Genomic DNA, 13,752 nt, shown 5'->3' with positions numbered 1-13,752 from the left:
GCTACCATAATACCGAGAAGAAAAAAAGCAAAAAAAAAAAAACATTGGAGCGGGGTGGAGGAAATTTCACCCTCAACAGGGGCGTGGGGTAATCCTACGTGCTCAAGCCCTGGAACAGCCGGGCCCAGGAGCGCCATTGGAAAGGCCGGGTGAGTGATGGGGAAACAAGCGCCGCCCCGGCCTGGGGTCGCACTCCCGGTGAGCTTTCGCGGGACCACGCAGTTTCCAGGTCTCAGCTGGCTGCGTGTTTCCCGCCACCCCACCCCTGCCTTCTAGGCCGTAGGGCTGATTCTAGCCGCTAATAACGCTCAATGCACCCAACAAGGCCCGCATCAGAAAGTCACGGCGGATCCGGGAACACCTTCCCGCCGCCCGCCCACCGGCAGCCTCGGAAGCCCCCGGCCGTCCGCAGGCTCGGACTCGCTGGAAGGCTTAGCCGCAGGCCAGTCGTCCTGCAGAGCGACCTGTTGCAAAACTGAGTTAACGTTCGTCCCCCGGGGCCAGCTGGTGTTTGAAATAATATAAAGTATTTTATTTCAAAATAAGACCGTGTCCGCAGGACTCTCCCTGCTCCTATTTTAAGACCCGAATCTAATAAACAGAACAGGCCGCTGTGCCATCCGTTGGTTGCTTACCCCCTTGTTACCGCTTGTTTGTATCTATTTTCCTGGGTTGCTATTTTTGGCCGTGCTTTTAGCCGCAGGATTGAGTCTCAGAACAGGCTGATAGGGACTCCGGGAAAGACAGATGACGGTTTTAAATTTACTCTCCTAGGATGAACAGTAACACAGCCCTCTCCGGTTCAGAGAGCACTCAACGCTGATGAGCTTAATTGGCAACTATAAGCCACCTAAAAAAAAAATTTAAAAAAATGACATGTTGAAAGGATTCTCGTCATGAGGCTCAGAGAATAAACTCTCAGTCGGATGGTCATAAATCCCTACGTTTCAGAGCAGCGTCGCCGTGGAGCTGGGCGGTCAGCGGGGAGCACGCGGGGCTTGGGTGTTAAAGGGCCTGAGCCGCGGTCCTGCCTCTGCCGCCCCCCTGGGCAGTTTAGCAGATACTTTCCTATGTGAAGAGTGAAGGGCCCGCGTGGGTTCCAGAGAGAACCTTCTAGTACTGAAAGTCTTCGAATGTAAAACCTGTTCGCGTTAGGCCCTCACATCGTAGCTGCACAGAAAGCAAACTCGAAGGAGCCTTTGCTATTTTTATTTTTAAATTTACCTCTATTGTCGGAAGCATTACAGATGTCCCCCAGTTTATCTCCCATGGGCCCCCTCCGCCTTGCCCCCGCCCCTCCCACACACCAGCCTTCTCTTTTGTTTTAAATCGAGTGTGTGTGTGCGCTGAAGAGATCGAAATCCTAGGCATGCACACCCTGTGCCCTGGATCTATGTCTGTGTGAATTTCTGCATCTTTCTGTCCTTAGAATTTCTGTTCCTAGAGCAGAAGGAACCACAGAGACTGCCCAGTGGCACTCTGCTCAGTTTTTACACTAAAACGTATGAGACCCCACCTCCCGCAGGCGCCCGGTGCTGAGGGACATCGCGGGCCCCGGGGCTTCCGGCAGCCTGAGCAGTGCTGAGCTTGTAGCAACTTTCAAACCAGCTGGTGTTTCTCAGATATTCTCAGTAATGAATAACTTACAAAAGAAAAGCTAGTGATTAAATGGCATTTGTTGGTTTGTTTCTAATTAAATATCATTTCTGGGAGCCACTGACAGCTCCGTGGAATGACATTATTGCGGCATTGTTTTAATTTTACTGTGGAAATAAGGGTCATGCCACTTCCTTTGCCTCAAAGCCTCGGAAGGAGGGGAAAATCCCGCTTGTGGGAGTACGTATTTGTTGGATAGTTTTAAAATAAAATTGCACTTTTAAATACCGCTGGTCTTGCATCAAGAACCGTTCGGTAGGCGTGTGGTTCTGAGATGCAGATGCGCTTTGACAGGTTTCGTTCAGCGACAAAAGAAATCCTGTAACGAAACAGTGGGAGTCCAGCCTTCGTGATTACGTTGCTTGGCTCTCTGTATAACTCGTGTCAGAATGTCACTGCCCTGCCTTGGCCTGTGTGGCCTAGTTGGCGGAGTGTCCTCTCCTGCACCCGGGGGTCGCCGGTTCCGCTCCTTTTGGGCTCAGTCCCTAGTAGGGGGTATACAGGAGGCAGCTGATCAGTGTTTCTCTCTCTCTCTCCCCCCCTTCCTCTCTCTAAAAATCAGTAAAAACATTTTATTTTTAATGTCGTTGCCCTGGAAATAAACGTAAAATAGAGTCTTCATAAAACACGTATGGAAGGCTGTCCACGTAAAGATGCGTTTCAGGAAAAATACACTCGTATAAATGAAAACAGTCATGACTAATTAAAAAGCAGGTTACCGAATATTTGCACCCAGTGGTCCTCATTTTGTAAGTCTGTGCCTACAAAAATTCTAAAAATGGGCCACACTGGAAATTTCAAGTCGATTTTGAGCAAAGTGTCCTGTTGAAAAAGAATGTTAACGTGATACTGTTTTATTTTGTTCTGTCATCTGGAAAAACTCATTCCCCTCCCTCTTCCTCCGCATCGCACGCCCACCCCGCTCTGCAAAAGCCGCGCTCCCTTTGTCTTTCTCAGAACCGATGCAGGTTTGAAACCGTCTCATTCCGTTTCCTTCTGCCCCTAACTTGAAAAGCCTCGTGGTTCAGTGACAGTGAGGAAACCTGGGAGCCTCAGCAGATCCGTCATGGTCTGTGTTTCCATTTAATGAAGAAGTTGGCCACCTGATCCTACAAAAGCGATTCAGTATGAATCAATTTTTAAAAAAAAAAAACAAAAAAAAAACACCCCATAAATCGTAGATATTGCCATCTGCGGGCCAACGTTACCTCCTGTGTAAGAGGAGGCCCTTCCACACGCCTGACCCCTGGGGCTGTGTGAGCTGAAGGACCGTAACTGCCTCACTTGGTCTGCCGAGAGGGTGCCAGGACACCCTGCCCTGCCCAGGACAGCCACTGGCCTGTGGCAAGGAAAAGAAACGTCAGAGCTCTGGCCTGTTCCTGCTGGCGATGCCTCCTTCCTGGCTCCGGCGCCGGTGGCCCAGGGCGGTGGGACTGGATGAAAAGCGACCCGAGCTGCATGACTGTGTAAGGCCTGTGCCGGTGCCACAGGAGACGCTGCGGGGCGCTGGCCCGGCTCTGCACAGACCTGGCCCACTGGCGTACGCACCCCTTCGCCGGCCGCTAGGAGCGTTGGCTGCTGGCCGCTCACACCTGCCGTCCTGCAGCTGCTGCTCTGACCAGGGCCGTGCCAAGAGCTTAGTCCCTCCCGTCCTCCCACCAGAACCACAGCCCCCGTCAGACACGGCCTACAAAACCCTGGCCCCCTGACCCCAAGGAAGGACCCCTCAGCAGTGTGATTTCACGTTCCGGGGCCCTGCCCCAGCTCCCCACTGCACCCCCGGGGTGGGGCCAGGGCCAGGCTTCCCCTTAGCTCACATCCTTCCCGGGCCCACCCCCCTTCTACCCCACTGCCCTCAGTCCCTGAGGTTCCTTCTGCAGAGCTGACCCTCAGCAGATCCCAGGAGCCCCAACCCCGGCTCACCCCCTGCCTCGGGGAGTCCGATATTTTGACTCGAGGAAATGATTCTATTTCCTGGGCAAGTGTCTGGGTTGCACTGCGTCTGAGAAGTGATGTCCGTCCTTGGGTCCGTGTGTCTGCGCACCTGTGCCCACGGGGGGCTTTGAGTGTGGCCCGCTGGGTCGCTGCTGATGCTGACGACAGATTGTCCTTGTGTCTTGCACCCTCGAAGGGAAATGCTCAAGGCCGGGCCGGAGGGCCCAGCAGGACCCGGCATCACAGTAGCGGACTGCGTGCGCTGAATGACCCGTCCCTGTGTCCCTGCCGGGCACCTGCAGCAGGAAGCGCTCCCAGGACAAGACTAACCCTGCGGGAGGGGCTGGGCGTTCTTACAGGAAAGGGGACGGAGGGTCTGCGCTGTGGAATATTCCTCAGATGCCACTAGCAATCCCAGCTCCGCCCTTTTGTTCAGCCGCTCTCCCTCCCTGAAGAGCACTTCCTCCTCACGGCCCCTCTAACCCCTACACAACCGTCAGGGCCCTGCTGTGCACGCCCCACGCGCCAGGTCACCCCAGCCCTCCTGGCCGGGGAGCTCTCTCCTCTCTCCGGCTCACGGCTGCCCACACCGGGCTCGCGTATGCGTGTTGTGTCTGCGCCTCTTCGCTCCGGCTCATGTGAAAAGCCCTTGGGGGTAAGAACTGTGCCTCACGCAGAATCTCCCTGAATATCACGCGCATTACGGATACCAAGTAAATATTTATTAGCGATGTTGACGTGTCTGCGCATCGCTGAGCTTGCAGAAGGAGATGTCTTCCTGTAAATAACAGGATTTTGTGAGGTCAGCTAATTAAGATCTTGTCCTGCCCTGGGAGATTACCAGATGATCGCGGGGATTAGAGAAGAGTTGGTGTTTTGTTGACAACCCAGAGATTGAAGTTCAAAGAGAGCTCGGTTCATACAGAGAAGGGCCCTGCTGTGTCCTGGGTGGGAGAGAGAACCATCTGGTTTGACAGGTTTTACCCAAAAGAACTTCAAGAGCCAACTCTGTGCTCCTGAAAACAGGGCGAGGGAGGAGGGATGTTGTGTTTATAAGCCTTTCGGAGACCCTTTCAAATGATTTCTGCACCAAAAAACTGTGGTCTCGGTTCAAGAGAAGAGACTTGCTTTTGAAGTTTTGGGGTAACTCAGAGATGGTGACAATGGCACGGAGTCTCCCAGCTGGCTGTCCTCTAAGCCACCAGAATGGGCGATCCGCCCCGTGACATGGGGGCAGGTGTCCCCGAGAGGTACACCAGGTGCACCTTGCCCGCACCCTCAGGCTCCAGCGTGAGGACCACAGAGAACAGAGTGGGCCGCAGCTGGTCAGCAGGGTCCCATCTGCTTCAGGGGAAACTACCAACTGGAGGTCGGCCAAGGCGATGGGAGACGCCACCATCACCGGGAGAGCTCCTTGGAACTGAGCCCCTTACGGGCATATAAAGCGGCATCCCCCTCCCCCTGCCCAGTCCAAGCAGGCCAGGCTCCTCTGTGCCGGGGTATAAGGAGCGGGGTCGTTTTATAATTTAGCATAATCCTGTGACTTTCCTGAAGCGCAGGTTGCCCGGAGGACCTCATGGACGGTTTCTGCAGCTGTGCAGCCGGCTAAGGCCCAGTCTCATCCCTCTTATATGGGAATATAATGTTTACCCATCCAGGAGGTGTTGGGCTGGGGCCCAGACGTGCTAGTACTGGCCAGAGAAGGGCCTTAAAAGGGCAAGAATGAAGAAGCCCCGGAGTTGGAAGAAATCAAAATTATAACCGATGAAATGTTTTAGTCATGTCCAGGGACACCCAAGGGAAGGCAGGATGGTTCTGTAGATATGTGTGTGATGCACTTTGTAATATGAAAAAAACCTGAGCATAGGACCAAGTGCAGAGCGTCCTTCTATATGTTTTATATCCTATAGGTCAATTGCAAATAAGTACATTTTTCTACCTCTACATTGTAAGAATATGTTGCTACACATATGATAGTAACACAGACGTCCCCCCTCACGAGGTACCTATGACTTAATGTACTTCTGGGCTCCCTACAGCACTGAACACGGCACGTGGCCCATGCAACATGCTTCATACATGTAAGAAATCAGTAAACTGAAGTGAATCTTCTTTCACAGATTTGCTGCTTAAAGGGACGCAAAGGAGCAGCACCGGGCCCTCGGGTTTCCACGCAGGCTGCACCCACCTGCACAGGTGTGATAGAGCCGTGGGAGTCGGGGGACCCCGAACGGCAAGGCCGTCGCCACACTGCCTGTGGGCGGGGGCCTGAAGCGAGAGCACCCGCCTTCCTCGCCTCAAGCACCGTTTATCATTTGGGACTTTTTACTCCAAAGACCGCGACAGGCGTGTCGTCGCTCACCCAGTGCGACCGGGGGGACAGCAGAGAGCAAAGGCACAGAGCAGGGAACGCGGCCGTGGTGAGGAGCGTGGGAAAGCCGCCTGCCCTGGCGTCTCGGCCTTGGATCCCCCCTTACAAAGCATGAGGAGGGGCCCGGGGGAGACAGAGAGCAATAGACCAGGTAACCAGGGACCGCGTCGGCCCAACTGAAGTTAACCGCCAAGTCTGTGGTCACGAATTTAAAGTATGTTTGTGTGTTTTTTCCAGCCGTGCGGATAGACACCGGGGTGGGCAAAAGCAGGTTTATAGTTGTGGGTACGCGGAACGGGGAGTTGGCTCCTGTCCTGCCGTTCCTCACTGCCTCGCCCGGCCACGCCCTGTGCCCGTCAGTCCTCAGGCCTCCTCTCACTGCTTCTCCCGAGTCAGATCCCAGAGCTCCGGGGACACAGGCCTTCTCTGCTGTTGGTAAGCCTTTACCAGCACTGTTCCAGACGTGGAAAATAACTCTGTGGTGCCCTTAGACCTCGTGGAAATCCGCCCATTCCTCAAAATCTAGGCCAGATGCGGTTACCCTCCAACGGCCCACCAGTCAGCATGCGTGTGGTTCAAATCAGTCTTTCTGCAGTTACGTGTCTCTGCTTTATTCCAAGTGAATACATGATCCGTTTCCTCAAATAGATACAAAACTTCTTTACGGCAGAAATGAAGTTACTTCTGTAAAATGATTCCAGGCGCCACATTTTTTCATACGAGTCTCTCTCCTACGGCCCTGGTGCGTCGCCTCTCAGGTAACAGGTGCTCCGTACAGTTTGCAAAATTGGTCATGCAATGAGATGAAAGGCTTGAGGTAAAGGGCCCCCGAGACCCTTTCTGACTCGGAGGGGAGGTGCTGAGGTCCAAAGTGAAGTGAAACCGTGGATCTTGGGGAGACACAGAAGTTTGGGCCTTGAAAAGGCAGGAAAGGAAAACAGGAAAGCCGTTGCGGGTGGGTGGCGGCCAGATAAAATTATCTTGAGCGTTTTTGTTTTCTTTTAGATTATTGTTTTCAAAACTATACTTTTATTTCTGGAAATCTTTACTGGGGATATTTACTTTTCGATGACTCTTTGGGATCGCTCTTTGCAAGTGCAGAAAGTCCCCTCCTCGGGGGGGAATGTGCTGAAAATGGAATCTCGCGTCGGGTGTGGATCGTAAACCTTTCACGGGGCTGCCAATACTTTTGGTTTTTGTGTAGAGATATCCACCCTCGTTTTAGACTTCACACACCCCTGACGTGTTGGGTTTGGCGGGTGATTTATTTGGTTTGCTTAAGGGAAACACTCCAGCGGGCTATTTTTGAACTTGCTCTGACATTTAGACTTGGAAATACCCTATTTCCAAGATACTTACCCATGAGATTGGGAGGCCGACCTAAAAGTGCATCCAGTCAAAATTTACCCATCCGCTCACGTGGTTGTTGGTGGAGGATTTCCCTGTGCGGACCTCTCCCTGTGCGGAGGAAGCGGGGGCACCCTGGTTGCACGGGGTGGGGAAAAGCATGCAGGGCTCCAGGGCTCGGCCTCACCCCCGATTATTTCCCTTACGGGGAAGACACAGGTGCCCAGCTCCCAGGGACCGTGCGTTGTGTTTCAGCGTAACGCCGACCAGATCTCTGCCTGCGTTTCCACCAGGCCCTCAATTAGCCCTGTTGACTCACACGAGAGATGGCGGCGAGTGCACATTAGCTACTTGGGAGGTTCCTTTGAACGTCGGGGATGGAGGTGGGTGTGGAGGAGACGTCAGGAGGAGCAGAGCCAGGGCGGCTGTGGGAGGGCGAATTGCACGAGGGGATTTTTCTCTGCCTTCCTGGCGCTGGCCGGGAAGTCCCGTCGCCTTACCAGCCCGTCTTGGGCATTTGGAAGGTAGGTCCCTCCCGGTTGTATGCCTGTCACCAGGCACCTAATGCTCACTGCACAGATTTAGACAAACTCCCCAATCGATTTATTATTCTCGCGCCTTCCTCCATAACACGATGTCAGAGCTCTCCGTCCCTCGGCCGAGGCAGTGTTTTGGCGAAGGCAACCATTGTGTCCTACGTCAGGGGCCTGTCATCTGGGCGCCGGATGAGCCCCCATAATCACACGTTGCCACGCTGTCTTTCAGTTAGCAGGCGGTGATGATGTTTTGTGAAACCACATCTTTCATTTCTCGGCCGCTGTTTTCTGCTCCGCGCCCGAGAGGACATTAAACACAAAAACAATGAGTCACTGGGCAGCCGCCGCTTCCCTCTGGTTCCCCGGCCCCTTCTCCTCCGGAGGCTGCCGGCCAAGGTCACGGCCGGGCTCCTGAGCGTCTCTGACCGTCAGGCTCAGATAGAAGGCACCTGGGGGATGTTTGTCCTTCGTTCAGCTAATAGGTATTCCAGGCACTGTGCGGAGAATGAAAAGGCCCAGGCGAGACGCAGCTGTGCCGGCCGCCTGCGGGGCCTGACGACCTGAGGGGGCATTTACTGGCATGGGGAGTGTTCCCGGCAAAGGGAAAAGGCGCATCTGTTGGCACAGGACTGGCGGGGAACTTCCCCTCCCCATTCACTTGTCCTTCGCAGGATCCTTCTCAGCGTCGCTCTCGCCTCGGTCCTGTAGTCATCAGCTCTCCTGTGGGCATCTGTCCCGACTTGGCCTCTGGGGTGGTGGCGTTGGAGGTCCTCTGCGTGTGTCCCTGCAGGGCCCCCAGGCCTGCAGGCCCCAGGAAGTGTGTTTACCTACGTTTCTGTCCCACGAAGAGCGATAAAGGACCTTAGGCCCCACCGTCCTGAGCCCCGATTTACAGGCCATGGCGCCCCGTTAGTGGCTTTAATTTCAAGCCCATCAAGCAGGCGTGTTTTGGGAGGATGTCCCTGAGCTAAACATCAAGTTAGGTCTCACGTGAACTTACTGCCATGTGAGTGGAAATATCCTTTGCATAGTTCACTTTCCCCCTGTGCTAGAGCATAATCGAGATCAGGTCCCCCTTCCTCCAGCGCGGGGCAGGGCATGTTCGAGTCGAGACGAGGGGAGTAGAAATTAGAAGGGCCGATGGGGAGGCAGGTCGGAGAGTCAACACAGATCCTCAGCTCAGACGGCACCTTTCAGGGGGCCAGCGCCTGCGCTTTGTAAAACCCAGTATATTTATTTACTTCCTCAGAATAAAAGGAAAAGATAAAGTTCAGCGCTGCGCATGCAGGGTTTAGAAATGTACGTTATTTTTGCCAGGTAAGATATGTTGAGTGCATGCCGCTATTGTATTCTTCTCAGTGATTATTTTTAACACACAAATAACAAAGTTTCACCCTCAATGGTTTTTAAAAGTCCATGAGTATTTTTTAGCAAAACACGTCAGTCTCCCTTTATTTCAGGGCTGCCCACTCCCCCACCGAACGTAACTCCGAGAAGAGCTCTGCGCACCCTTCCTCTCTGGAGGGTCTTGAAGCAGCCAACAATGAAGCCAGTTTCTCAGCAAATTCAGCACGTGTGGCGGAAAGATACATAAGTTAAGCAGCGAGGCCCACGGTGAAAAAATACACCAGTATCACCGCTCCCTAAGTCAGGGTTACTAGTAACTGCCGTTCAGGGAATACTATGTAGCAGGCATTGTGCCAAAAACTTTACATACGTTTATATACATAAATGCAGACCTAGGTAATCTTGTTTATTGTTTATGACTCCGTAAGGTAGGGGCTTTCAGCGTCCCCAGGTTACGGGTAAGGAAAGAGACTCGCTGGAAGACTCCTCAGCTTGACTTTCCAGTTCTTTTATCCGGTTCTTTAATAGGATTTTTAACTTCCAAGAGCTCTCTTTTGTTCTCTGAACGGCCTTGCTCGTGGCATCTTTACCCCTCCTGTGAGGATACTTATTAGAATTTATTAGTGTTTCTCTTTTGTTCCGCGCACTCCGTTTCCTCCGGGACATTCTGTTTGCCTGTTTATTTTCCACTGGCGCTGGAGTGTTACCTCGGGAGCGGCGTGACCCCTGTCCTCTGTTCACTCCTGAGCCCAGGCACCCATACGCCGGCCGGAGGTTTCGTGAGTATGGATGAAGCCTTGCCAGCGGGCGCCGTTCGCTTTAAGGTCATAACTGAGGGAACAGGCCATTGTGCTGGCGTCCCGAAATGACACCATCCCGAGGTCGTTTGTGGGGGTGGCAGGGACGCCGTCCCGTTTATTTAGAGAAGAGATTTCTGATGTCCTAACTCAGGCTTACAGGAGGCTGTGCCACCATCGTGGGCATGGTAGTGTTGTAGGCGGCCGGAAGGGCACCGGGTTAGGCCCGTGGGGCCAGACCAAACGTGGGCTCAGCAACCTCGGGACTTGGGTTCTGGCTGGGAAAGAATGCAGAGCCGAGACCCGAACTGCAAGAGGACATTTATTTGGTAAAATCACAGAGGTGGAAGAAGCAATTCCGAGAAGAAATGAGCTTAGGAAACAGGTTACAGAGGCAATGGGAGGGCCCTTGGAGCTTGGGCGTGAGGCAGCTGATGCTCATGTCTCCACTGATTGATCGGCCGAGCCGGGCCGGGCCAGCATTCAGTGCAGCTGGTCCTGAGGTCAGCTGCACTGACGAGCTCCCGGTCTTCCTGTGGCTCCTGCCTGGTTCCCTCTCGTAAATCGTATGAGTTTATTCTTTGTTATTTTATCTCAGGGTTGAAGGAGAGGTGATAAATGCTGGCTCCAGAGACAGAAGTCTCATTCCCATCCCTGGTTACATTCGGGGGCCCGGCCTGCCTTTCGGGTTTCCCAGTTATACCTGAGCCAATAGGTCCTGCTTTATTTGTCTAGTGGGAGTTGGGTTTCTTCATACTGGGCCTCTTCACACTCACAGTCACCCCCCTGAAGGCTCAATTCCCAGCACCTTTTTTTTTTTTTTTTTTTTCTAAAAACAAAGGCGTGGTCCACACTCCACGAGAGGCTCTCCGACCTTTCCTTCCGTCCCGCTCCGGCCACCTTCCTGACCATCTTAGTCGGCCCTGCACTACGATTTCACAGCGAAGAGTCCCCCACTTTCTGACACACCCCAGCTTCCATTCGAGAGCCGCGAGTCCTGGTTTACTACATTTTCTGTGACTTAACAGCCTGTGCGCTGAAGATGAGCTCCTGGGCCGTGAAGCTGAAGCCAGAGCGCCGTGACTTCCCCGATGGCCATTTCCTCACATCCGGACACGTGGCTGAGAAGACAGCCTCCTCGGTGCCAGATTCGCAAATCTAAATTTGTTCAGGCAGCAGATAGCAGGCGCCTCATTAAAACAGCGAAGGGAAGTCAGTCCTAGGACAATTGACTATGAAAATCTGACATTCAGCTGCCTGGTGAGTGCAGCTTAGAGACTCCGCAGGGCCGGCTTTTATAAGCCTTCCAGGGATCCGGGGACAGGATCAGCTCACGAACAAATTATTTTTGCATTTCTGCAGTAAAATTAGCGTGCAAGGGAAGAGCCCACAACCCTGACGACAGAGCCAGTGGGCGCTGGTGCTCCACCCCCGTTAACAGCTGAGGCTTTCGCAGGTGCGCCCAGGGCGTGGGCGCCGTGGCTGAAGGAGAACCACAGCAGGACAGGCGCAGGGTGTCCCCTCGCAGCCCCCAGGGGAGCTTCGTAGCTGGAAGGAAAGCGTGATCTGAACCCATTTGCATAAGCAGTTCTCGGCTGCAGATCCGCAGGGTGTTAGAACCTGGAAGCACACACAGGTCGCCTATGGCATTCCTTGAAATTGAGGCCCAAACGGTTCACAGACCTCACGGCGGGTGAATGACGCTCCAGGAGGAGATCCCGGGCCCCTGCAGACGGTCAGGAGCCACCGACTGCTGCTCTGCCCTAAACTCCCCGTCACCGTAGCCCGTGGGTTCACTCCCACCTCGAGCTGTGGTCAGCTGTCCAAAGCGCTAGGTCTAGGGTTCGAGGACCTAGACTTAAGTCCTGGCCTCTTTCTAGATTTGGGATCCTGGTCAAATCGCAGAGCCCTTCTGAACTCCCATTTTCCACATCTCCCTCTTCTCCTCTATCTCACGGGGCTGCTGTTAGAATTAAATGAGGCCCTGGACGGGTATCTCAGGTGGTTAGAGCATCGTTCCGATACGCCAAGGTTGCGGGTTCGATCCCTGTCACGGCACATACAAGGATCAGCCAATGAATTCACCAGTAAATGGAGCAACAAATCACAACATCCCTCTCTCTCTCCCTCTCCCTCCCTCCCTTCCACCCTCTGAAAAAGCAACGGAAAAATCCTCCAGTGAGGCTTAAAAAAAATTTAAACCGAATGGGGTTCCCTTGGTTAATGACATTATATAAATTTCACGTGTACAACTGTATAATTCGACACCCATACATTTTACTGCGTGCCCAGCACCCAAAGCCCACACTCCGTGTTCGCTACCCTCTTCGAGGAAGATTCTTAAATGCCCAGGAAATTCAATCGTCGCCATCCTTTCGACTCAAGTGGTATTGGATCGAGGGGGAATTCAATATACTTTTTTTCCATCCAGTGCGTTGAAGACGGCTGCTTTCCATCTCCTCTCTGAACAACTCTGCGCTCAGGCGCCCACGGGACCCGAAGAGCCGGGCGTGCCTGCCCCTGCGTCACCTTGCCCAGGGCTCTGTCTTACGGCTGGTCACCCTGCACCTCAGCTGGGCAGTCCTGTTCCAGCTCACCCGTCCTCACCCCCCACTCGAATGACCCTCAGGGACCAATGATGTCACTTTCCCCGTCACGTCAGGAAACCAGAGAGGTGGCTGCGTAAATGTCAAGACCATTCGGCCTCCATAAATGCATGGACACCGGACAGACGTCCCCGCGCCTATTTTGGGCTGGTGAAAACTCCTAACCGCGTTGGGCGGTGTAAACGGTCACGTGCCGGCAAGCTCCACGCAGACACCAGCAGTAGCTTTGACTCGTTTCTATGGTTTCAAGTGACTGCAGGTGACACCGGGATGCAGCCCGACAGTGACGCCTCCCCCCGCAGCCCCGGCGACGACACCCGGCTTCCCCGGCTCCCTTTGAGAAATCCTATCACAAAACGGGCAGTCCTGGTTTCCAGCTTTGTTTTGTTTTCGTTACTACTTTTTAAAAAACAGAATCTCTTTTCGGCGCTCGATTCTGGCCTGGACAGAAAGAGAATCTGGGCTGGGTGGATGAACCGTCGTCCAGGGGCCAGAGAGGAGAAATGTGAGTTTTGAGTTTCGAGAATAAAGCTGTAGGGCTGGTCTTCCTGACTCGGTACCTGCACGGGGACGGGCCTGCTGCTAACCTCAGCAGACCAGTGAAGGCCAGGGAAGGTCCATCCTAACTCCTGAAGGGTAAGGTGGACCCGCCGACGAGGCAGGTGGCCGAGAGCGCCGAGTGTTGGCGGTGACTCATCCCCGAGGCGAACTAGCTCCGCGGGAAGCCAGCCGCGGCGCGTGGGGGGGCCCCGGGGAACCCGGATGACTGCCTCCTTCAAGTTTTGGTGTCTCCTCACCAGTAAGGGAACGGGTAAGTCAGGAGGAAAGGTGTGAGCTGACCTGGGGCCTCGGTTAAGGCTTTGAGATGACGGAAGAATATGCTTTTTATTTTATTTTTCGATTACAGCTGACACTCAGCGTTCTGTTCCTCTCTGTATTAGTTTCAGGGGTACGGCGCAGTGGGCAGACAGTCACATACTTTACAGAGTGGTCCCCCCTCTGTTTCAGCTACCCACCTGGCACCAAGCACAGTGATTGTCACAATACTATCACAGCATTACTGTCTCTACCCCCTACGCCGTGCTTTACATCCCCAGGACTGTCTTTTCATTACCAATCTGGGCTTCTCAGCCCCTTGGCCTTTTCACCCAGCCAGC

Source organism: Miniopterus schreibersii (assembly GCF_964146895.1).
Source record: "Miniopterus schreibersii genome assembly, chromosome: 21".
In the NCBI taxonomy this organism is placed as follows: domain Eukaryota; kingdom Metazoa; phylum Chordata; class Mammalia; order Chiroptera; family Miniopteridae; genus Miniopterus; species Miniopterus schreibersii.
Note: the sequence above shows the minus strand (reverse complement) of the source record.